The sequence below is a fragment of the Lepisma saccharinum genome, unplaced genomic scaffold (genome assembly GCF_977018435.1).
Source record: "Lepisma saccharinum unplaced genomic scaffold, izLepSacc3.1 HAP1_SCAFFOLD_463, whole genome shotgun sequence".
Lineage (NCBI taxonomy): Eukaryota > Metazoa > Arthropoda > Insecta > Zygentoma > Lepismatidae > Lepisma > Lepisma saccharinum.
Genome location: NW_028143157.1, coordinates 1 through 25,970, shown reverse-complemented (window position 1 = coordinate 25,970; position 25,970 = coordinate 1). Strand labels below are relative to the sequence as shown.

General features: G+C 40.1%; 6 non-coding genes across 6 annotated transcripts; all 6 read left to right on the top strand.

The window, feature by feature from the left end:
* The first annotated feature begins 1,750 nt into the window (after positions 1 to 1,750).
* On the top strand, positions 1,751 to 1,913 carry LOC145982923 (U1 spliceosomal RNA). Its single transcript, XR_014441202.1, has one exon. It is a non-coding gene; the product is annotated as a U1 spliceosomal RNA (small nuclear RNA).
* Positions 1,914 to 4,890: 2,977 nt separating this feature from the next.
* LOC145982912 (U1 spliceosomal RNA) lies at positions 4,891 to 5,053 on the top strand. The gene has a single exon (XR_014441191.1). It is a non-coding gene; the product is annotated as a U1 spliceosomal RNA (small nuclear RNA).
* Positions 5,054 to 8,029: 2,976 nt separating this feature from the next.
* LOC145982901 (U1 spliceosomal RNA) lies at positions 8,030 to 8,192 on the top strand. Its single transcript, XR_014441180.1, has one exon. It is a non-coding gene; the product is annotated as a U1 spliceosomal RNA (small nuclear RNA).
* A 2,529-nt stretch (positions 8,193 to 10,721) lies between these two features.
* LOC145982889 (U1 spliceosomal RNA) lies at positions 10,722 to 10,884 on the top strand. The gene has a single exon (XR_014441169.1). It is a non-coding gene; the product is annotated as a U1 spliceosomal RNA (small nuclear RNA).
* Positions 10,885 to 18,185: 7,301 nt separating this feature from the next.
* On the top strand, positions 18,186 to 18,348 carry LOC145982921 (U1 spliceosomal RNA). Its single transcript, XR_014441200.1, has one exon. It is a non-coding gene; the product is annotated as a U1 spliceosomal RNA (small nuclear RNA).
* Positions 18,349 to 25,773: 7,425 nt separating this feature from the next.
* On the top strand, positions 25,774 to 25,935 carry LOC145982927 (U1 spliceosomal RNA). The gene has a single exon (XR_014441206.1). It is a non-coding gene; the product is annotated as a U1 spliceosomal RNA (small nuclear RNA).
* The last annotated feature ends 35 nt before the right edge of the window (positions 25,936 to 25,970 follow it).

Below are 25,970 nucleotides of genomic sequence, written 5' to 3'. Positions count from 1 at the left end.
TACACGTTGCATGCATTACGGAGGTCCTCTGTAGGGTTTCATGGAAGTTTGGGGGAAAAAAAAAAACACGTGAAACTCTACAGAGGTGGGGTAATCTATAACCGCAGCCATTAGAAAACTTTTACATTTTTTGGTTGGGCACCACGCACCCTGGCGAGGTTATAGGGGCCAGGCCTCCTAAAAACAACAATTATTATTTTGTTTGTTTGCTTGCGTCACAACGTTCCCCCGAGAGAGGTTTACAAAGGTCGCGATATACGGAGTTGGAAAATTACGATATGGCGCATTCGCTCGTTATTGTTGTCAGCCATAAATCTCTCTCTCTCTCTCTCTTCATCTTACACCAACGTTGGCATCTCTATTTTTTTTTTTAGTTATAAGTAAATTGCCAACACACTCTAGTTAATAATGCTACATATTATACACACACACGCACACACATACTATATTACCATCCACCCATCTCTCTTTTTTACGGCAGTACATATTTGTTGTCGGCTCTCCTTGTTTAGTGTGTGTAGGTTGGCAATGCTGATTTTTACTTGAGGGCGGTCAACCGGGTTGATTGCACAAGCAAAGTTGTCAGCTCCTTGCTTTAGGCTAGGTTAGACCAAAAAAAACCTTGGTGATTTTTTTTTCGAGTGAGGAGTTGGCAATGCTGATTTTTACTTGAGGGCGGTCAACCGGGTTGATTGCACAAGCAAAGTTGCCAGCTCCTTGCTTTAGGCTAGGTTAGACCAAAAAAAATCTTGGTGATTTTTTTTTCGAGTGAGGAGTTGGCAATGCTGATTTTTACTTGAGGACGGTCAACCGGGTTGATTGCACAAGCAAAATTGTCAGCTCCTTGCTTTAGGCTAGGTTAGACCAAAAAAACCTTGGTGATTTTTTTTTTCGAGTGAGGAGTTGGCAACGCTGATTTTTACTTGAGGGCGGTCAACCGGGTTGATTGCACAAGCAAAGTTGCCAGCTCCTTGCTTTAGGTTAGGTTAGAGCAAAAAAGGCTGTGGGTAAGCTGTCGGTTGTTTAACTCTTCCCTCTCTCTTTTTTTTCTTGTAAAAGGCTATGGCAAAAGTACCAGTAGGTTGGCAACCTTGCTTTATGCACTGTAACTCAAGCCTCAAGCAAGGTTGCCAGCTCCTTGCTTTAGGTTACGTTAGACCAAGACAAAAACCTTGGTGATTTTTTTCGAGTAAAAAGTTGGCAATACTGCAAGAAAAAGGTTGCCAGCTCCTTGTTTTAGGTTAGGTTACCCCAAAAACCTTGGTGATTTTTTCGAGTAAGAAGTTGGCAACACTGCGCCATCACATAGAGCTCATGCCTTACGATAGAAATCCATTAAGGCAAGCTCCTCACTTCAGCTCCTCACAAGAGGGCGTAGAACCGGTGCACCTGGACTACTCACGTGATTGACATGACGCTGAAGGGGACAGAAATCGAGAAAGCCTGCCAGCCAGGAAGATTCGTATGTGAAAGTTGAACGTAGTGTGGAGAATGTTGGAGTAAGTAAACGTTTCGCAATAGATGGCAGCACAAGGAGTAGCTTGTTTTCCTCCCTTAAAAAGGTCGTTCATATTTTACTTGTGAAGATAAGTTAAACATATTTATTTGTAGATATATTGTCTGTGTAAAGTGTGCATAGCAATTATAAGTTATCACTGACAAGTTGCGAAAGACTTTGAGATATGTGGAAACACTCGATGGGAGTTTGTTGAGAAGATAGAGTAGGATGTGAGAGGTTTCTGGTCGAGGCATACTTACCTGGCGTAGGGGCTACCGTGATCAGCAAGGCGGTTCCCCCGGGGTGAGGCTCTTCCATTGCACTTCGGTTGGGCTGACCCCCGCGAATATCCCAAACGTGGATATCTCGGGCGCGTAATTTTTGTTAGTAGGGACTGCGTTCGCGCCGTCCCTGAAAAATAAATGGATAACAATAAATGTACCTTTTCATAATGTTAAGTTCGGTCGGTTTTTTGGGAGGATTGTTTCGTGATAAACTTGTTGAGAGCTGCGATCCCGTGAGGAGTTTCGTTCGCCAAGAAATTGGCTGACCCAGTCGGAAAGGACAGACCAGATGGACGATCTGTTTTCTTTCTGCCTGCCTACAAGACCCAATCAGATCAGAGAAGAAAGTTTCGGAATATTCAATAAATAATCTTTCAAGAGAGTTGACGTTGCCAACCGTCCTGATTTGGAACCTAAGGAACGGCACCTCGCTCTCGGTTTCAAATATGGAAATCGGACTGACTCCCTTTGCTTCCAGAGCCTCGTTCCCTTTTCGCGTGCACTGCATTCGTTCTGGACATGGCGTAGAATGTTATAAGCGCCAACATAACGTCCAAACTTCATGATGTTGGTAGTCGTCCTACATATTAGCAGAGATCTCAAAGATGTTTTCGTTGCTTCGAAATTACCATTCCAATCACGAATTCCCCTGAAAAACAGTTGTCTGATTTTTAAGAATTTGTAAGATTACATATTAACGAGATACCATATTTATAATGAAAAGTATTCCGTCATGGAAATTGAACCACGTCGTTCCAGTACTGCCAGCCTCGGTGCTAGCAACAATACATCCTTTAGTAGAAAAATAAACCAATCAAATGAACTAGTTTTTCTTGCTTGTTGAATACATAATACTTATGTTTCCAAATTCAAATTGGACATTTTATGTATTAATATTGGCTTCACCTTCAACGCCCGTTGAAGGCGTGAACATTTTAAAAAGTTGTGCTGCAATACTTAGGAATGTATACCTTACATTCGAAGAGATTTGACAAATACGCTAGCTTATTTATGCTAAAAATGATCGCAAGTGACAGGATAAGAATGAGTGGTTAACGACAATTCCTCTAAATGCTACGTAAATATTGTATTTTGCATTTACGTAGCTTTCCTTTCATATTTACTAATTGCGACGACAAGGATGAATGACTTATAAGTACGTGATGAAAGGACACTCGTACGGCTCACAACAACATGCCTAGGTCAAGACTCGAACACAGGGAGCTTCAAATGATGGGTAAAATTTTTAGTAAATTCGGATGCACATTTATGTGAAAATTTCTGCTAAACCGTGTTTTTGAGTTTGTGATGTAAATAAGTAGTGTGTTTTGTGCTACAACCAGGACGAGAAAGTATGAGCCCCCCCTCAGGCAGATTTGCCTACACTTAAAACTAGCTCAACATGCCCATATGAGCTTTTTGCTCAAGTGTGGCACCCTGTCTAATCCAAGATTTTTGTAAAAATGCCCTCGGGAATTTCCCGTGAAAGTATGACCCCCCTCAGATTGATTTGCCTACACTTATAAAAGGCACTTCTGTGAGATTGTTGTCCATAAATTTGTTAAAAATATATTTGTTTGAAATCTGCTTGGGTGCCTGTACCTAATAATAGCATCACAGCATAGCTCTGTCAGAGATAGGGACTGTGTTTCTTCATAATTATTATTCTTGTTAGTAATCAATTTTAACAAGTTTAATTTTTAATAGGATCTTCTCATCAGTGTTACAAATTTCCTGTCTTGTTTTGCATGCAGTTCCAAATCCCTGCCTTGTAGAAATATCAGCCAGGCTCGGGTCTGTATGTAGGAAGAGGCAAGATATTTGTTTGAAATCTGCTTAGGTATAATTTTCTGAAACCTGTACCTAATAATAGCATCACAGCATAGCTCTGTCAGAGATAGGGACTGTGTTTCTTCATAATTATTATTCTTGTTAGTAATCAATTCTAACATGTTTAATTTTTAATAGGATCTTCTTATCAGTGTAAAAAATTTCCTGTCTTGTTTTGCATGCAGTTCCAAATCCCTGCCTTGTAGAAATATCAGCCAGGCTCTGGTCTGTATGTAGGAAGAGGCAAGGTTGAAATCTGCTTGGGTATAATTTTTTGAAGCCTGTACCTCATCACAGCATAGCTCTGTCAGAGATAGGTACTGTGTTTCTTCATAATTATTATTCTTGTCAGTAATCAATTCTAACAAGTTTAATTTTTAATAGGCTCTTCTCATCAGTGTAACAAATTTCCTGTCTTGTTTTGCATGCAGTTCCAAATCCCTGCTCATCAGTGCTGTAGAAATGGCTCGGGTCTGTGTGTATGCAGGAAGAGGCAAGGTTGAAATTGCTTGGGTATAATTTTCTGAAGCCTGTACCTCATCACAGCATAGCTCTGTCAGAGATAGGGACTGTGTTTCTTCATAATTATTACATTAGTCATAATCAATAAGATGACAGGTAATTGCAACTGAAGACACATATAAGTCTATAGATATATATATATAGACGCGGCAGGTCTTCTCGGTACGGTACATCCCTCTCGCATTTCCTCCCTTAACGTTCCTGATAAACGACAAATTGCGTGAAGAAAACCCAAAGCATTTCTGTCGCCATCAGTCTACTTTCTTTCCTTTTTTGACGAGGAAATTTCCATTCTTTAAGACCAGACGAGTGGAACCCATCCTATTTTCGAGCGTGAATGGGAGAAGGTTGGTTTCGGACATGCAATAATCGAACTGTACGTGATCCCTGAACCAAAACGTATGTCACGTGATTGACATGACGCTGAAGGGGACAGAAATCGAGAAAGCCTGCCAGCCAGGAAGATTCGTATGTGAAAGTTGAACGTAGTGTGGAGAATGTTGGAGTAAGTAAACGTTTCGCAATAGATGGCAGCACAAGGAGTAGCTTGTTTTCCTCCCTTAAAAAGGTCGTTCAAATTTTACTTGTGAAGATAAGTTAAACATATTTATTTGTAGATATATTGTCTGTGTAAAGTGTGCATAGCAATTATACGTTATCACTGACAAGTTGCGAAAGACTTTGAGATATGTGGAAACACTCGATGGGAGTTTGTTGAGAAGATAGAGTAGGATGTGAGAGGTTTCTGGTCGAGGCATACTTACCTGGCGTAGGGGCTACCGTGATCAGCAAGGCGGTTCCCCCGGGGTGAGGCTCTTCCATTGCACTTCGGTTGGGCTGACCCCCGCGAATATCCCAAACGTGGATATCTCGGGCGCGTAATTTTTGTTAGTAGGGACTGCGTTCGCGCCGTCCCTGAAAAATAAATGGATAACAATAAATGTACCTTTTCATAATGTTAAGTTCGGTCGGTTTTTTGGGAGGATTGTTTCGTGATAAACTTGTTGAGAGCTGCGATCCCGTGAGGAGTTTCGTTCGCCAAGAAATTGGCTGACCCAGTCGGAAAGGACAGACCAGATGGACGATCTGTTTTCTTTCTGCCTGCCTACAAGACCCAATCAGATCAGAGAAGAAAGTTTCGGAATATTCAATAAATAATTTTTCAAGAGAGTTGACGTTGCCAACCGTCCTGATTTGGAACCTAAGGAACGGCACCTCGCTCTCGGTTTCAAATATGGAAATCGGACTGACTCCCTTTGCTTCCAGAGCCTCGTTCCCTTTTCGCGTGCACTGCATTCGTTCTGGACATGGCGTAGAATGTTATAAGCGCCAACATAACGTCCAATCTTCATGATGTTGGTAGTCGTCCTACATATTAGCAGAGATCTCAAAGATGTTTTCGTTGCTTCGAAATTACCATTCCAATCACGAATTCCCCTGAATAAACAGTTGTCTGATTTTTAAGAATTTGTAAGATTACATATTAACGAGATACCATATTTATAATGAAAAGTATTCCGTCATGGAAATTGAACCACGTCGTTCCAGTACTGCCAGCCTCGGTGCTAGCAACAATACATCCTTTAGTAGAAAAATAAACCAATCAAATGAACTAGTTTTTCTTGCTTGTTGAATACATAATACTTATGTTTCCAAATTCAAATTGGACATTTTATGTATTAATATTGGCTTCACCTTCAACGCCCGTTGAAGGCGTGAACATTTTAAAAAGTTGTGCTGCAATACTTAGGAATGTATACCTTACATTCGAAGAGATTTGACAAATACGCTAGCTTATTTATGCTAAAAATGATCGCAAGTGACAGGATAAGAATGAGTGGTTAACGACAATTCCTCTAAATGCTACGTAAATATTGTATTTTGCATTTACGTAGCTTTCCTTTCATATTTACTAATTGCGACGACAAGGATGAATGACTTATAAGTACGTGATGAAAGGACACTCGTACGGCTCACAACAACATGCCTAGGTCAAGACTCGAACACAGGGAGCTTCAAATGATGGGTAAAATTTTTAGTAAATTCGGATGCACATTTATGTGAAAATTTCTGCTAAACCGTGTTTTTGAGTTTGTGATGTAAATAAGTAGTGTGTTTTGTGCTACAACCAGGACGAGAAAGTATGAGCCCCCCCTCAGGCAGATTTGCCTACACTTAAAACTAGCTCAACATGCCCATATGAGCTTTTTGCTCAAGTGTGGCACCCTGTCTAATCCAAGATTTTTGTAAAAATGCCCTCGGGAATTTCCCGTGAAAGTATGACCCCCCTCAGATTGATTTGCCTACACTTATAAAAGGCACTTCTGTGAGATTGTTGTCCATAAATTTGTTAAAAATATATTTGTTTGAAATCTGCTTGGGTGCCTGTACCTAATAATAGCATCACAGCATAGCTCTGTCAGAGATAGGGACTGTGTTTCTTCATAATTATTATTCTTGTTAGTAATCAATTCTAACAAGTTTAATTTTTAATAGGATCTTCTCATCAGTGTTACAAATTTCCTGTCTTGTTTTGCATGCAGTTCCAAATCCCTGCCTTGTAGAAATATCAGCCAGGCTCGGGTCTGTATGTAGGAAGAGGCAAGATATTTGTTTGAAATCTGCTTAGGTATAATTTTCTGAAGCCTGTACCTAATAATAGCATCACAGCATAGCTCTGTCAGAGATAGGGACTGTGTTTCTTCATAATTATTATTCTTGTTAGTAATCAATTCTAACATGTTTAATTTTTAATAGGATCTTCTTATCAGTGTAAAAAATTTCCTGTCTTGTTTTGCATGCAGTTCCAAATCCCTGCCTTGTAGAAATATCAGCCAGGCTCTGGTCTGTATGTAGGAAGAGGCAAGGTTGAAATCTGCTTGGGTATAATTTTTTGAAGCCTGTACCTCATCACAGCATAGCTCTGTCAGAGATAGGTACTGTGTTTCTTCATAATTATTATTCTTGTCAGTAATCAATTCTAACAAGTTTAATTTTTAATAGGCTCTTCTCATCAGTGTAACAAATTTCCTGTCTTGTTTTGCATGCAGTTCCAAATCCCTGCTCATCAGTGCTGTAGAAATGGCTCGGGTCTGTGTGTATGCAGGAAGAGGCAAGGTTGAAATTGCTTGGGTATAATTTTCTGAAGCCTGTACCTCATCACAGCATAGCTCTGTCAGAGATAGGGACTGTGTTTCTTCATAATTATTACATTAGTCATAATCAATAAGATGACAGGTAATTGCAACTGAAGACACATATAAGTCTATAGATATATATATAGACGCGGCAGGTATTCTCGGTACGGTACATCCCTCTCGCATTTCCTCCCTTAACGTTCCTGATAAACGACAAATTGCGTGAAGAAAACCCAAAGCATTTCTGTCGCCATCAGTCTACTTTCTTTCCTTTTTTGACGAGGAAATTTCCATTCTTTAAGACCAGACGAGTGGAACCCATCCTATTTTCGAGCGTGAATGGGAGAAGGTTGGTTTCGGACATGCAATAATCGAACTGTACGTGATCCCTGAACCAAAACGTATGTCACGTGATTGACATGACGCTGAAGGGGACAGAAATCGAGAAAGCCAGCCAGCCAGCAAGATTCGTATGTGAAAGTTGAACGTAGTGTGGAGAATGTTGGAGTAAGTAAACGTTTCTCAATAGATGGCAGCACAAGGTGTATCTTGTTTTCCTCCCTTAAAAAGGTCGTTCAAATTTTACTTGTGAAGATAAGTTAAACATATTTATTTGTAGATATATTGTCTGTGTAAAGTGTGCATAGCAATTATAAGTTATCACTGACAAGTTGCGAAAGACTTTGAGATATGTGGAAACACTCGATGGGAGTTTGTTGAGAAGATAGAGTAGGATGTGAGAGGTTTCTGGTCGAGGCATACTTACCTGGCGTAGGGGCTACCGTGATCAGCAAGGCGGTTCCCCCGGGGTGAGGCTCTTCCATTGCACTTCGGTTGGGCTGACCCCCGCGAATATCCCAAACGTGGATATCTCGGGCGCGTAATTTTTGTTAGTAGGGACTGCGTTCGCGCCGTCCCTGAAAAATAAATGGATAACAATAAATGTACCTTTTCGTAATGTTAAGTTCGGTCGGTTTTTTGGGAGGATTGTTTCGTGATAAACTTGTTGAGAGCTGCGATCCCTTGAAGAGTTTCGTTCGCCAAGAAATTGGCTGACCCAGTCGGAAAGGACAGACCAGATGGACGATCTGTTTTCTTTCTGCCTGCCTACAAGACCCAATCAGATCAGAGAAGAAAGTTTCGGAATATTCAATAAAATAATCTTTCAAGAGAGTTGACGTTGCCAACCGTCCTGATTTGGAACCTAAGGAACGGCACCTCGCTCTCGGTTTCAAATATGGAAATCGGACTGACTCCCTTTGCTTCCAGAGCCTCGTTCCCTTTTCGCGTGCACTGCATTCGTTCTGGACATGGCGTAGAATGTTATAAGCGCCAACATAACGTCCAAACTTCATGATGTTGGTAGTCGTCCTACATATTAGCAGATATCTCAAAGATGTTTTCGTTGCTTCGAAATTACCATTCCAATCACGAATTCCCCTGAATAAACAGTTGTCTGATTTTTAAGAATTTGTAAGATTACATATTAACGAGATACCATATTTATAATGAAAAGTATTCCGTCATGGAAACTGAACCACGTCGTTCCAGTACTGCCAGCCTCGGTGCTAGCAACAATACATCCTTTAGTAGAAAAAGAAACCAATCAAATGAACTAGTTTTTCTTGCTTGTTGAATACATAATACTTATGTTTCCAAATTCAAATTGGACATTTTATGTATTAATATTGGCTTCACCTTCACCGCCCGTTGAAGGCGTGAACATTTTAAAAAGTTGTGCTGCAATACTTAGGAATGTATACCTTACATTCGAAGAGATTTGACAAATACGCTAGCTTATTTATGCTAAAAATGATCGCAAGTGACAGGATAAGAATGAGTGGTTAACGACAATTCCTCTAAATGCTACGTAAATATTGTATTTTGCATTTACGTCGCTTTCCTTTCATATTTACTAATTGCGACGACAAGGATGAATGAATTATAAGTACGTGATGAAAGGACACTCGTACGGCTCACAACAACATGCCTAGGTCAAGACTCGAACACAGGGAGCTTCAAATGATGGGTAAAATTTTTAGTAAATTCGGATGCACATTTATGTGGAAATTTCTGCTAAACCGTGTTTTTGAGTTTGTGATGTAAATATTCCAGTTTTATGCACAGATAGGTTAACTTGGACCGGACCTACAGTTTAGAGAGGGATCCGAGCCATTATGTGTCTCGACCGAGTATCGTTCCCCTGACCCCTCGATTAATAGACGATAACAGCTTTAGAGTGCGACTTGTTTGAAGCATAGCAAGCAGGCAGTGTTCCGGCACCTTTATACATGAGTTACATATGCTGTTTAGATAGAAACTTATGTTTTTGTTTTGTTTTAACCTGCGCTTGAAGTGAAAAATTGTGTCTGGGAGAATGTTTAAAGAAACCGTGGAGGAGGTGTCATTTTTAGATGTGACGTGGTGAAAATGAGACATTGCATAGGAGAATTTTGTCATCCTCGCGTCCCCCTCCCACCGAGCACTATTTGTAGCGCAGGTTCTTGATTTGAAATTTTTGCATGTAATAGGCACAAGAAGAGAGATTTTTTCGTTGTCCATAAGTTTTTCAAAGTTGAAGTCGAATTTGTTGTCTGGTAGGCTAATCGGGACTGGACGTACAGTTTGGAGTGGAACCGAAAGACAGTCAAATGTGGCTCCACTTGGAGTGAGTGAATCCAATACAGCGGTAGCAGTAGGCCATCGGGAAGACCCGAGATTTGTCTTGGAGGACAAGCAACCCGAAAAGAGACCGACAAGTGCAAATTGAGATGTGATTGATAAGATGACAGGTAATTGCAACTGAAGTCACATATAAGTCTATAGATATATTTATAGACGCGGCAGGTCTTCTCGGTACGGTACACCCCTCTCGCATTTCCTCCCTTAACGTTCCTGATAAACAACAAATTGCGTGAAGAAAACCCAAAGCATTTCTGTCGCCATCAGTCTACTTTCTTTCCTTTTTTGACGAGGAAATTTCCATTCTTTAAGACCAGACGAGTGGAACCCATCCTATTTTCGAGCGTGAATGGGAGAAGGTTGGTTTCGGACATGCAATAATCGAACTGTACGTGATCCCTGAACCAAAACGTATGTCACGTGATTGACATGACGCTGAAGGGGACAGAAATCGAGAAAGCCTGCCAGCCAGGAAGATTCGTATGTGAAAGTTGAACGTAGTGTGGAGAATGTTGGAGTAAGTAAACGTTTCTCAATAGATGGCAGCACAAGGAGTAGCTTGTTTTCCTCCCTTAAAAAGGTCGTTCAAATTTTACTTGTGAAGATAAGTTAAACATATTTATTTGTAGATATATTGTCTGTGTAAAGTGTGCATAGCAATTATAAGTTATCACTGACAAGTTGCGAAAGACTTTGAGATATGTGGAAACACTCGATGGGAGTTTGTTGAGAAGATAGAGTAGGATGTGAGAGGTTTCTGGTCGAGGCATACTTACCTGGCGTAGGGGCTACCGTGATCAGCAAGGCGGTTCCCCCGGGGTGAGGCTCTTCCATTGCACTTCGGTTGGGCTGACCCCCGCGAATATCCCAAACGTGGATATCTCGGGCGCGTAATTTTTGTTAGTAGGGACTGCGTTCGCGCCGTCCCTGAAAAATAAATGGATAACAATAAATGTACCTTTTCGTAATGTTAAGTTCGGTCGGTTTTTTGGGAGGATTGTTTCGTGATAAACTTGTTGAGAGCTGCGATCCCGTGAGGAGTTTCGTTCGCCAAGAAATTGGCTGACCCAGTCGGAAAGGACAGACCAGATGGACGATCTGTTTTCTTTCTGCCTGCCTACAAGACCCAATCAGATCAGAGAAGAAAGTTTCGGAATATTCAATAAATAATCTTTCAAGAGAGTTGACGTTGCCAACCGTCCTGATTTGGAACCTAAGGAACGGCACCTCGCTCTCGGTTTCAAATATGGAAATCGGACTGACTCCCTTTGCTTCCAGAGCCTCGTTCCCTTTTCGCGTGCACTGCATTCGTTCTGGACATGGCGTAGAATGTTATAAGCGCCAACATAACGTCCAAACTTCATGATGTTGGTAGTCGTCCTACATATTAGCAGAGATCTCAAAGATGTTTTCGTTGCTTCGAAATTACCATTCCAATCACGAATTCCCCTGAATAAACAGTTGTCTGATTTTTAAGAATTTGTAAGATTACATATTAACGAGATACCATATTTATAATGAAAAGTATTCCGTCATGGAAATTGAACCACGTCGTTCCAGTACTGCCAGCCTCGGTGCTAGCAACAATACATCCTTTAGTAGAAAAATAAACCAATGAAATGAACTAGTTTTTCTTGCTTGTTGAATACATAATACTTATGTTTCCAAATTCAAATTGGACATTTTATGTATTAATATTGGCTTCACCTTCAACGCCCGTTGAAGGCGTGAACATTTTAAAAAGTTGTGCTGCAATACTTAGGAATGTATACCTTACATTCGAAGAGATTTGACAAATACGCTAGCTTATTTATGCTAAAAATGATCGCAAGTGACAGGATAAGAATGAGTGGTTAACGACAATTCCTCTAAATGCTACGTAAATATTGTATTTTGCATTTACGTCGCTTTCCTTTCATATTTACTAATTGCGACGACAAGGATGAATGACTTATAAGTACGTGATGAAAGGACACTCGTACGGCTCACAACAACATGCCTAGGTCAAGACTCGAACACAGGGAGCTTCAAATGATGGGTAAAATTTTTAGTAAATTCGGATGCACATTTATGTGAAAATTTCTGCTAAACAGTGTTTTTGAGTTTGTGATGTAAATAAGTAGTGTGTTTTGTGCTACAACCAGGACGAGAAAGTATGAGCCCCCCCTCACGCAGATTTGCCTACACTTAAAACTAGCTCAACATGCCCATATGAGCTTTTTGCTCAAGTGTGGCACCCTGTCTAATCCAAGATTTTTGTAAAAATGCCCTCGGGAATTTCCCGTGAAAGTATGACCCCCCTCAGATTGATTTGCCTACACTTATAAAAGGCACTTCTGTGAGATTGTTGTCCATAAATTTGTTAAAAATATGTTTAATTTTAATCAGCCAGGCTTGGGTCTGTATGTAGGAAAAGGCAAGATATTTGTCGTTGAAATCTGCTTGGGTATAATTTTTTGAACAAACCTCTATAAGATATGACAACCTGCAACAATCTGGATGTATGAGATGTTATGTTTCTGTATTTTTCAGTCTCTCTTGTTACAATCTTGTTTCTCTCTACAACATTGCCATCACTCTGCCACATGTTCTATGATTATATGCTCTAACAATTGTATAATCGATCCAAACATATCTGTATTCAATAATTGTCAGTAATCAATTCTAACAAGTTTAATTATTAATAGGCTCTTCTCATCAGTGTAACAAATTTCCTGTCTTGTTTTACATGCAGTTCCAAATCCCTGCTCATCAGTGCTGTAGAAATATCAGCCAGGCTCGGGTCTGTATGCAGGAAGAGGCAAAATATTTGTTTGAAATCTGCTTGGGTGCCTGTACCTAATAATAGCATCACAGCATAGCTCTGTCAGAGATAGGGACTGTGTTTCTTCATAATTATTATTCTTGTTAGTAATCAATTCTAACAAGTTTAATTTTTAATAGGATCTTCTCATCAGTGTTACAAATTTCCTGTCTTGTTTTGCATGCAGTTCCAAATCCCTGCCTTGTAGAAATATCAGCCAGGCTCGGGTCTGTATGTAGGAAGAGGCAAGATATTTGTTTGAAATCTGCTTAGGTATAATTTTCTGAAGCCTGTACCTAATAATAGCATCACAGCATAGCTCTGTCAGAGATAGGGACTGTGTTTCTTCATAATTATTATTCTTGTTAGTAATCAATTCTAACATGTTTAATTTTTAATAGGATCTTCTTATCAGTGTAAAAAATTTCCTGTCTTGTTTTGCATGCAGTTCCAAATCCCTGCCTTGTAGAAATATCAGCCAGGCTCTGGTCTGTATGTAGGAAGAGGCAAGGTTGAAATCTGCTTGGGTATAATTTTTTGAAGCCTGTACCTCATCACAGCATAGCTCTGTCAGAGATAGGTACTGTGTTTCTTCATAATTATTATTCTTGTCAGTAATCAGTTCTAACAAGTTTAATTTTTAATAGGCTCTTCTCATCAGTGTAACAAATTTCCTGTCTTGTTTTGCATGCAGTTCCAAATCCCTGCTCATCAGTGCTGTAGAAATGGCTCGGGTCTGTGTGTATGCAGGAAGAGGCAAGGTTGAAATTGCTTGGGTATAATTTTCTGAAGCCTGTACCTCATCACAGCATAGCTCTGTCAGAGATAGGGACTGTGTTTCTTCATAATTATTACATTAGTCATAATCAATAAAATATAATTATATTCAGAACAAAGCTCTATAAGATATGACAACCTGCAACAATCTGGATGTATGAGATGTTTTATTGTTTCTGTATTTTTCAGGCTCTCTTGTTAAAATCTTGTTTCTCTCTGCAGCCATCACTATAACAATATCTGCCAAATTTCCTGTCTTGTTTTACATGCAGTTCCATCCCTGCTCATCAGTGCAGCTCTGTCAGAGATAGGGACTGTGTTTCTTCATAATTATTACATTAGTCATAATCAATAAAATATAATTATATTCAGAACAAACCTCTATAAGATATGACAACCTGCAACAATCTGGATGTATGAGATGTTATGTTTCTGTATTTTTCAGTCTCTCTTGTTACAATCTTGTTTCTCTCTGCAACATTGCCATCACTATAACAATATCTGCCAAATTTCCTGTCTTGTTTTGCATGCAATTCCAAATCCCTGCTCATCAGTGCTGTAGAAATGGCTCGGGTCTGTGTGTATGCAGGAAGAGGCAAGGTTGAAATCTGCTTGGGTATAATTTTCTGAAGCCTGTACCTCATCACAGCATAGCTCTGTCAGAGATAGGGTCTGTGTTTCTTCATAATTATTATTCTTGTCAGTAATCAATTCTAACAAGTTTAATTTTTAATAGGCTCTTCACATCAGTGTAACAAATTTCCTGTCTTGTTTTGCATGCAGTTCCAAATCCCTGTCCATCAGTGCTGTAGAAATATCAGCCAGGCTCGGGTCTGTGTGTAGGAACAGGCAAGATATTTGTAGTTGAAATCTGCTTGGGTATAATTTTCTGAAGCTTGTACCTAACAGCATAGCTCTGTCAGAGATATGGACTGTGTTTCTTCATAATTATTATTCTTGTCAGTAATCAATTCTAACAAGTTTAATTTTTAATAGGATCTTCTCATCAGTGTAACAAATTTCCTGTCTTGTTTTACATGCAGTTCCAAATCCCTGCTCATCAGTGCTGTAGAAATGGCTCGGGTCTGTGTGCAGGAAGAGGCAAGATATTTGTTTGAAATCTGCTTGGGTATAATTTTCTGAAGCCTGTACCTCATCACAGCATAGCTCTGTCAGAGATAGGGACTGTGTTTCTTCATAATTATTATTCTTGTCAATAATCAATTCTAACAAGTTTAATTTTTAATAGGCTCTTCTCATCAATGTAACAAATTTCCTGTCTTGTTTTACATGCAGTTCCATCCCTGCTCATCAGTGCTGTAGAAATATCAGCCAGGCTCTGGTGTGTATGCAGGAAGAGGCAAGGTTGAAATCTGCTTGGGTATAATTTTCTGAAGCCTGTACCTCATCACAGCATAGCTCTGTCAGAGATAGGGACTGTGTTTCTTCATAATTATTACATTAGTCATAATCAATAAAATATAATTATATTCAGAACAAACCTCTATAAGATATGACAACCTGCAACAATCTGGATGTCAGGTTCTCTTGTTACAATCTTGTTTCTCTGTGCAGCCATCACTATAACAATATCTGCCAAATTTCCTGTCTTGTTTTACATGCAGTTCCAAATCCCTGCTCATCAGTGCTGTAGAAATATCAGCCAGGCTCGGGTCTCTATGCAGGAACAGGCAAGATATTTGTAGTTGAAATCTGCTTGGGTATAATTTTTTGAAGCCTGTACCTAATAATAGCATCACAGCATAACTCTGTCAGAGATAGGGACTGTGTTTCTTCATAATTATTATTCTTGTCAGTAATCAATTCTACAATAATAGGCTCTTCTCATCAGTGTAACAAATTTCCTGTCTTGTTTTACATGCAGTTCCAAATCCCTGCTCATCAGTGCTGTAGAAATATCAGCTAGGCTCGGGTCTGTATGCAGGAAGAGGCAAGATATTTGTTTGAAATCTGCTTGGGTATAATTTTCTGAACAAACCTCTATAAGATATGACAACATGCAACAATCTGGATGTATGAGATGTTTTATTGATTTTATGTTTCTGTATTTTTCAGGCTCTCTTGTTACAATCTTGTTTCTCTCTGCAACATTGCCATCACTCTGCCACATGTTCTATGATTATATGCTCTAACAATTGTATAATCGATGCAAGAAAATAATTCTAACAAGTTTAATTTTTAATAGGATCTTCTCATCAGTGTAACAAATTTCCTGTCTTGTTTTGCATGCAGTTCCAAATCCCTGCTCATCGGTGCTGTAGAAATATCAGCCAGGCTCGGGTCTGTATGCAGGAAGAAGCAAGATATTTGTAGTTGAAATCTGCTTGGGTATAATTTTCTGAATCCTGTACCTCATCACAGCATTGCTCTGTCAGAGATAGGGACTGCGTTTCTTCATAAGTATTATTCTTGTCAGTAATCAATTCTAACAAGTTTAATTTTTAATAGGATCTTCTCATCAGTGTAACAAATTTCCTGTCTTGTTTTACATGCAGTTCCAAATCCCTGCTCATCAGTGCTGTAGAAATATCAGCCAGGCTCTGGCAATACTGACATGTATTACACACCAGATGAATTCAAAGCACAGAGACCCATGTTTGTCATCAACACTTCAAAAAGAAAACAAGTTGTGGTTAATGACAGACAAACAAACATTAAAATTATCTGTCAATTCCACGATACACTCCCTGATGACACCATATGTAGTATTATTCTCATAGGTGAAAAATCATATGTTTATGATGTAAGAAATGAGAGAGTCACAGAGCAATTCTAGAAGGCCTCTGCATATTGCACAAGTTGGGCCTGGTGTCCAATTAAAATTAAACCGGAAATAAATATGTATATGTATGTATGTATGTATGTATGTATGTGTGTGTGTGTGGGGGGGGTGGGTGTGTGTGGGGGGGGTTGGTGTGTGTGTGTGTGTGTGTGTGTGTGTGTGTGTGTGTGTGTGTGTGTGTGTGTGTGTGTGTGTGTGTGTGTGTGTGTGTGTGTGTGTGTGTTAATACGTTTGGTCTAGTTTTAAGTGTAGCCAAAAACAATATCAAGAGGGGCTTATTTTTAACAAGCTTATGGACAACAATCTCAGAGAAGTGCCTTTTATAAGTGTAGGCAAATCAATCTGAGGGAAATTCCCGAGGGCATTTTTACAAAAATCTTGGATTAGACAGGGTGCCACACTTGAGCAAAAAACTCATATGGGAATGTTGAGCTAGTTTTAAGTGTAGCCAAATCTGCCTGAGGGGGGCTCATACTTTATCGACCCAGTAGTATCATCAATTATACTACTTAAATATTCCAGTTTTATGCACAGATAGGTTAACTTGGACCGGACCTACAGTTTAGAGTGGGATCCGAGCCATTGTGTGTCTCGACCGAGTATCGTTCCCCTGACCCCTGGATTAATAGACGATAACAGCTTTAGAGTGCGACTTGTTTGAAGCATAGCAAGCAGGCAGTGTTCCGGCACCTTTATACATGAGTTACATATGCTGTTTAGATAGAAACTTATGTTTTTGTTTTGTTTTAACCTGCGCTTGAAGTGAAAAATTGTGTCTGGGAGAATGTTTAAAGAAACCGTGGAGGAGGTGTCATTTTTAGATGTGACGTGGTGAAAATGAGACATTGCATAGGAGAATTTTGTCATCCTCGCGTCCCCCCTCCCACCGAGCACTATTTGTAGCGAAGGTTCTTGATTTGACATTTTTGCATGTAATAGGCACAAGAAGAGAGATTTTTTCGTTGTCCATAAGTTTTTCAAAGTTGAAGTCGAATTTGTTGTCTGGTAGGCTAATTGGGACTGGACGTACAGTTTGGAGTGGAACCGAAAGACGGTCAAATCTGGCTCCACTTCGAGTGAGTAAATCCAATACAGCGGTAGCAGTAGGCCATCGGGAAGACCCGAGATTTGTCTTGGAGGACAAGCAACCCGAAAAGAGACCGACAAGTGCAAATTGAGATGTGATTGATAAGATGACAGGTAATTGCAACTGAAGACACATATAAGTCTATAGATATATATAGACGCGGCAGGTCTTCTCGGTACGGTACATCCCTCTCGCATTTCCTCCCTTAACGTTCCTGATAAACGACAAATTGCGTGAAGAAAACCCAAAGCATTTCTGTCGCCATCAGTCTACTTTCTTTCCTTTTTTGACGAGGAAATTTCCATTCTTTAAGACCAGACGAGTGGAACCCATCCTATTTTCGAGCGTGATTGGGAGAAGGTTGGTTTCGGACATGCAATAATCGAACTGTACGTGATCCCTGAACCAAAACATATGTCACGTGATTGACATGACGCTGAAGGGGACAGAAATCGAGAAAGCCAGCCAGCAACATTCGTATGTGAAAGTTGAACGTAGTGTGGAGAATGTTGGAGTAAGTAAACGTTTCTCAATAGATGGCAGCACAAGGAGTAGCTTGTTTTCCTCCCTTTAAAAGGTCGTTCAAATTTTACTTGTGAAGATAAGTTAAACATATTTATTTGTAATTATATTGTCTGTGTAAAGTGTGCATAGCAATTATAAGTTATCACTGACAAGTTGCGAAAGACTTTGAGATATGTGGAAACACTCGAGGGAGTTTGTTGAAGATAGAGTAGGATGTGAGAGGTTTCTGGTCGAGGCATACTTACTTGGCGTAGGGGCTACTGTGATCAGCAAGGCGGTTCCCCCGGGGTGAGGCTCTTCCATTGCACTTCGGTTGGGCTGACCCCCGCGAATATCCCAAACGTGGATATCTCGGGCGCGTAATTTTTGTTAGTAGGGACTGCGTTCGCGCCGTCCCTGAAAAATAAATGGATAACAATAAATGTACCATTTCGTAATGTTAAGTTCGGTCGGTTTTTTGGGAGGATTGTTTCGTGATAAACTTTTTGAGAGCTGCGATCCCGTGAGGAGTTTCGTTCGCCAAGAAATTGGCTGACCCAGTCGGAAAGGACAGACCAGATGGACGATCTGTTTTCTTTCTGCCTGCCTACAAGACCCAATCAGATCAGAGAAGAAAGTTTCGGAATATTCAATAAATAATCTTTCAAGAGAGTTGACGTTGCCAACCGTCCTGATTTGGAACCTAAGGAACGGCACCTCGCTCTCGGTTTCAAATATGGAAATCGGACTGACTCCCTTTGCTTCCAGAGCCTCGTTCGCTTTTCGCGTGCACTGCATTCGTTCTGGACATGGCGTAGAATGTTATAAGTGCCAACATAACGTCCAAACTTCATGATGTTGGTAATCGTCCTACATATTAGCAGAGATCTCAAAGATGTTTTCGTTGCTTCGAAATTACCATTCCAATCACGAATTCCCCTGAATAAACAGTTGTCTGATTTTTAAGAATTTGTAAGATTACATATTAACGAGATACCATATTTATAATGAAAAGTATTCCGTCATGGAAACTCATCCACGTCGTTCCAGTACTGCCAGCCTCGGTGCTAGCAACAATACATCCTTTAGTAGAAAAATAAACCAATCAAATGAACTAGTTTTTCTTGCTCTTTGAATACATAATACTTATGTTTCCAAATTCAAATTGGACATTTTATGTATTAATATTGGCTTCACCTTCACCGCCCGTTGAAGGCGTGAACATTTTAAAAAGTTGTGCTTACATTCGAAGAGATTTGACAAATACGCTAGCTTATTTATGCTAAAAATGATCGCAAGTGACAGGATAAGAATGAGTGGTTAACGACAATTCCTCTAAATGCTACGTAAATATTGTATTTTGCATTTACGTCGCTTTCCTTTCATATTTACTAATTGCGACGACAAGGATGAATGAATTATAAGTACGTGATGAAAGGACACTCGTACGGCTCACAACAACATGCCTAGTTCAAGACTCGAACACAGGGAGCTTCAAATGATGGGTAAAATTTTTAGTAACAGGGAGCTTCAAATGATGGGTAAAATTTTTAGTAAATTCGGATGCACATTTATGTGGAAATTTCTGCTAAACCGTGTTTTTGAGTTTGTGATGTAAATATTCCAGTTTTATGCACAGATAGGTTAACTTGGACCGGACCTACAGTTTAGAGTGGGATCTGAGCCATTATGTGTCTCGACCGAGTATCGTTCCCCTGACCCCTCGATTAATAGACGATAACAGCTTTAGAGTGCGACTTGTTTGAAGCATAGCAAGCAGGCAGTGTTCCGGCACCTTTATACATGAGTTACATATGCTGTTTAGATAGAAACTTATGTTTTTGTTTTGTTTTAACCTGCGCTTGAAGTGAAAAATTGTGTCTGGGAGAATGTTTAAAGAAACCGTGGAGGAGGTGTCATTTTTAGATGTGACGTGGTGAAAATGAGACATTGCATAGGAGAATTTTGTCATCCTCGCGTCCCCCCTCCCACCGAGCACTATTTGTAGCGAAGGTTCTTGATTTGACATTTTTGCATGTAGTAGGCACAAGAAGAGAGATTTTTTCGTTGTCCATAAGTTTTTCAAAGTTGAAGTCGAATTTGTTGTCTGGTAGGCTAATCGGGACTGGACGTACAGTCTTAGAAAAAAATACCTGGGCCACGGGACGTAGAATTTCGTAACGTCTTAAAGCCTGTTGTTTATCAACCCAAATAACAAAATATTCGCTTAAGTTTGCCTGGTGATTCTGAGTTCTCGGTAAGGATTGAGCTTTGATAGCATGAGTCACATGACTCGTGCCCCAGCCACAACAAACAGCTGGGTGCTACGATGCCTCCAGGAAAATTTCAGGAACTGGTTTCTTGACAAGAGCTACTCATAAGGAAATACTATTCTATCAAGTGATATTAGAGTCATTGTCAAGAAGGTTCGCTGAAATGATGGTTCTCATCACAGACCACATGCCACACGTTAATTGTTTAAGTCCAGTTCATGCACTGGACCTACAGATTAAAATGGGATTCGAACCAAATGCCTCTCTATTTGGTATTGAATTCGGAAGCCTTTCATTACATGGCGAAGACGTTACCACTACGACATCAGAGAGGCAATGGAACCCCTTGAGAAAGAGATAAGCGAAATTTGCTACGTGACAAACCATATTTGCCCGTAAATTTTAAAAATAAGACAATATTTTGTACTGACAGTTTCGAACCGTGGGAGAGGCATATATTTTTTTGTACTACCATCGTCCATTTCACGAGTTTATAATTCTTCCTCACCGACACGAGTAACGCGAGTGGTAGAAGAAAAGCGAAGTAAAATAACTGAAACAGAAATAAAAGGAAAAAGCGAAATAAATTTTATTCATAATATTCTGCAGTCACTTGAGTTGTATTCACGGGATGCTATCTTTAAAGAAAGCCGTGGTCTCTTCCTTGTCTTTTTCGCTTTCTTTGTGCTCCTGCTTCCCCCGTCACGATTGGTCTAAAACTAATTAATGCGACGTTAATTAAACAATCCAAACAACGAAACAATGCACAATCAACTGCACAAAACAACATTCCAAATGTTTTCGAATCGGAAAACAATTGAGATGCTGTAAAATGACTTAAGATGCAGTAATAAAGTGGGAATTCGGTACCGTATAGAATTAAATCGGTAGAGATGTTCGATTTGATTGGATGTTTGTTATTTAGATTTGCTATTCTTTCACTTTTGGCAAATAGCGACGATGAAGATGAGTGATGCTATGATGAAATTGATGAAGGGACACTTACCAAGGACACCACGCCCAAGTCGAGATTCCAACCAGGGATCCATGGCATCGCAGGGCGCTGTGCTAACCACTCCTCCATGGAGTGGACATTATAGCATATTTTGTGTGCTCAATTGGGATCAATCAATGGAATGAATAGGCATATTATATGATTAATAAATTCATATCATAATACCACGTCATATTATTCGGCACGAAGTAACATCAGAGACATTCAATCTTGCATTTTTGCCTTTCAACTAATTCTTTGAATTCAGGTTAATCACAACAATAAGATAAATTATGAAGCAAATGATAGTTAATGTGGGATATTGACAGTTATTACGAATTACCTGACAGAAACAACATTAAGCAGGCGCGGTGGTCAAGCTCATTAAGTGATTGACATTCGATATCGTCGCCAAAGTTCCCGGGTTTGAGTACCGTCCTTGTCGGGGGTGTTTGACTATTTCGTCATCAATTTCATGTAATGGTCACTCGTCCTTATCGTCGCGATCATCGAACAGGGAATAAAAATTATAAAAATAAATACGATGGAAGAGTACTTATTTCATCTCTCACGAAATCTCCTACAAAACCGGAATATATAAAATACATGTATATTCATTCACATACATTTTCGATTTCTATATTTAACTAGTCGAGACCGAGAACGGGAGAGCAATTTTCAATTCGACAAACCGAGAGGCGGAGAAACTGTCAAGTCTCGTTTCTTCTTGGCACCTCGGTAATCGAGTTGTTCTGTTTGTCATTGGCTTTGTATTGGCAATTATTGTCATTATTCTTCCCCTGCAGGTAAACCATAACGATGAATTATGATGAAATGAAGCAGATAAAAGGGCAAGAACAAGAATGTCATGCCTGTTCGGGACTCCAACCCAGAACCTTATGTAACGAGATTTGAAATTCTGGAGAAGGCGTCCGTGTTTAGCTTGGTTTTCTCTTTCCTCTACTTCTCTTATATTATCATACATGTATAATAAAAATGGATCTCATACGATATGTTGCGATTCATAATTGTGCTGGTTAGATGCTACAGATGTGAACTCCAACCTGCAATATATTATTCCCTTTTGTTTCGTATCTGGTTGAACATGAAATTTTCTTACACTGTGACAATTTCTTTCTTAGTTTTGGTTTGGTGCACAGATATGCTAATCTGGACTCGACCTTCAGTTTAAAGTGGTATACTAACCACTATGTGCATCTATCGTGTATCAAACCCGGGATCCACTGATTACAAGGCGACGACGTTATCACTACGCCATCGATGAGGCCCCATGACAAAATGTTATCCACTCGATCTCTACCATAATTTATTTCAGCATTTACATTTTCGTTTTCTTCTTCTTTTTTCCTTTTGTTAACTACTCTTATACAACTCTTTTTGCGTCTTCCAATTTCTTCTTGTTTCAGGAAAAAATAATACATGCAGGCTGTATAAAAATCCCCCGTTCAAATAGATAAAACGTTCACTCTCGAGAACTAATTTACATGTTTATCACTAACGTAACCATTAGAAAACTATTGAAATGTTAACTGATATAACTGCAGATGAAACAATACTTACAGCCACTAACGAAATATATATTCTTGTGTAGCCTTACAGACAACAAGTATCTGGTGAGTCATTCACTCTTGCTGACTACGGGCGAAGGTCACTGAACTAAAGGGTGGTGGCAAGCAAGCAGGCTTCTGCTCTACCAAAGACGAGGTCACGTGTTCCAGTTATCAATGGCGTACGAAATAAGGAGGAACACAGCTATCTGACGTATGTTTTGGTCCCGTCATTGCACTTTATCGTCGTGGCCTTGAAGTTCCCTCAGGGCACTCCTACGTAAAGGCTTCTCAGCTAGAAGGATATCTTCCCCATTGAGTGGAGGAAAAGTGGGTGCGTATAGAGGTCCTTCAACTTTCGTATTCTTTTTCATTTCAGAACCCGTGCTGTATCGTCGACTTAATCCAATCTATCCGATGTAGGTTTTAGGTTCTGTTTCTGTTCGGTTATTTCACGTTGTCTTCCTGCTTATGTTATTCGCGACGAAGACTCTGGATTCGATAATCTGGACAATAACGGGATTGTGTTGGTTGCTTGATTTGGTGTCTTAAGTCCACCTAATGTCCTGTTAGGCTAATCGTGAATGGACCTACAGTTTAAAGGGGGATCCGAACCACTATGTTCCTCCACCGAGTATCGAACCCGGGATCCCTTAATTACAAGGCGCCCACGATCCCACTGCGCCATCGGGGATTGTGTTCGAAACGAATGAATCAAATTTGAGTGATATGATATGCAACCATTGGAAGACTATTGAAAGAAAAGCTATGGGAACCTGCCAGTTTTTCTACTGCAGACAGGAAACCATAAACATGGAAGAGAAGCTTATATTCTATGAAACCTGACGCTATGTGCTCGAATACTGGCTATATATAATCCATAGAGGCATAGCAACGTTAAACAACCTCTTATATGATATATATAGATTTAAAAAGGTCGAAATACAAAGATTGTGTGCGCCTCACTGATCGCGTAGTGGTAAGGCCTTGTAATCAAGGGGTCTCGGGTACGATACCAGGTGATCGCACATAGTGGTTCGGATCCCACTTTAAACTGTATGCAGTTCAGATTAGTCTATCTGTGCCGTTGACTCAGTCGGTAACGCGTCTGACTACCATGCTGTAGGCCCCGGGTTCGATCCCCGGCCGGTTCAAGCCCGGGAACTTTTCTAACGTTGGAAGCGGCCCCGGCGCCCACCCAGCGTCGAATGACATGGATACCTGGGGGAAACCCTTGGGGTAAAGGCGGTCAGGGGCGTGATGCTGATCACATCACCCCCACTCACGAACGAATCAAGAAAGTGTGGGGCGTTACCCCCACACTTCCTATACGCCTTCATGGCGTAGCGCTAAGCACAGGTGAAAACTTTACCTTTTTTTTTTTTGCATAAAGTGGACTTACAACAAAATTTAAAATTGCGATAAAGATTATGATAAGGTATTAAAGAATTGGGTCTAACACATTTTTTTATTGATTACCAATGACCTTGTTAACTAATATTCTTAATTTCAGTTTCAAGATGAAATCGGCTACGAAATAAAAGGAGTGGGTTCATATTTCTGTTACGAAATTCCACTTTTGTAGTAGACCTGTGCCACACTAAGATGTGACATAATAAACAAATCTGAGACACTTTCAAAGTATTAAATTGCTATCTACGTATTTGGGAACAATCTTTCAATATAATACTTTTTTTGGACGCGTCAAATCATAGTATTTAATTCCTGTTTTAGCAGCGTTAAGAAACCTGATTTTTTTTTGGGGGGGGGGGTTACAAATGGCCTTTCTGCTCCCGTCAAGTTACGCCTATGCCAAACAGGAATTCAAAGTAAGAGACTGTCCCGACTAAATCGGGAGACAAGTCTGATAGATTTACAATTGGGAAAATCATAATTAAGCGTGTAGTTGAAAACAACCTATTTTCATATATTGCATGCAGCTCTACTTTTTCTGCAATGTGGATCAAGAACTGGGGACGTGGAGAAGCACAACACTCCACGTAACCAATAGTCACGTGACCCTCTTTGCTTTTCTGTCATGTTGACCTTCGCGTGGAACACATTTCTCGGTGTTAAGACAGGCAAAATCACCCGATCATCGAAGGGTGCAATATGTGTTGCCTACCCTCCTGCATTACTTGCTCCTATTAAAGCCTTATGGGGAAGAACTTTTTTCCATGACTGTACAGTTTGGAGTGGAACCGAAAGACAGTCAAATGTGGCTCCACTTGGAGTGACTGAATCCAATACAGCGGTAGCAGTAGGCCATCGGGAAGACCCGAGATTTGTCTTGGAGGACAAGCAACCCGAAAAGAGACCGACAAGTGCAAATTGAGATGTGATTGATAAGATGACAGGTAATTGCAACTGAAGACACATATAAGTCTATAGATATATATAGACGCGGCAGGTCTTCTCGGTACGGTACATCCCTCTCGCATTTCCTCCCTTAACGTTCCTGATAAACGACAAATTGCGTGAAGAAAACCCAAAGCATTTCTGTCGCCATCAGTCTACTTTCTTTCCTTTTTTGACGAGGAAATTTCTATTCTTTAAGACCAGACGAGTGGAACCCATCCTATTTTCGAGCGTGAATGGGAGAAGGCTGGTTTCGGACATGCAATAATCGAACTGTACGTGATCCCTGAACCAAAACGTATGTCACATGATTGACATGACGCTGAAGGGGACAGAAATCGAGAAAGCCAGCCAGGCAGCAAGATTCGTATGTGAAAGTTGAACGTAGTGTGGAGAATGTTGGAGTAAGTAAACGTTTCTCAATAGATGGCAGCACAAGGAGTAGCTTGTTTTCCTCCCTTTAAAAGGTCGTTCAAATTTTACTTGTGAAGATAAGTTAAACATATTTAATTGTAGATATATTGTCTGTGTAAAGTGTGCATAGCAATTATAAGTTATCACTGACAAGTTGCGAAAGACTTTGAGATATGTGGAAACACTCGATGGGAGTTTGTTGAAGATAGAGTAGGATGTGAGAGGTTTCTGGTCGAGGCATACTTACTTGGCGTAGGGGCTACTGTGATCAGCAAGGCGGTTCCCCGGGGTGAGGCTCTTCCATTGCACTTCGGTTGGGCTGACCCCCGCGAATATCCCAAACGTGGATATCTCGGGCGCGTAATTTTTGTTAGTAGGGACTGCGTTCGCGCCGTCCCTGAAAAATAAATGGATAACAATAAATGTACCTTTTCGT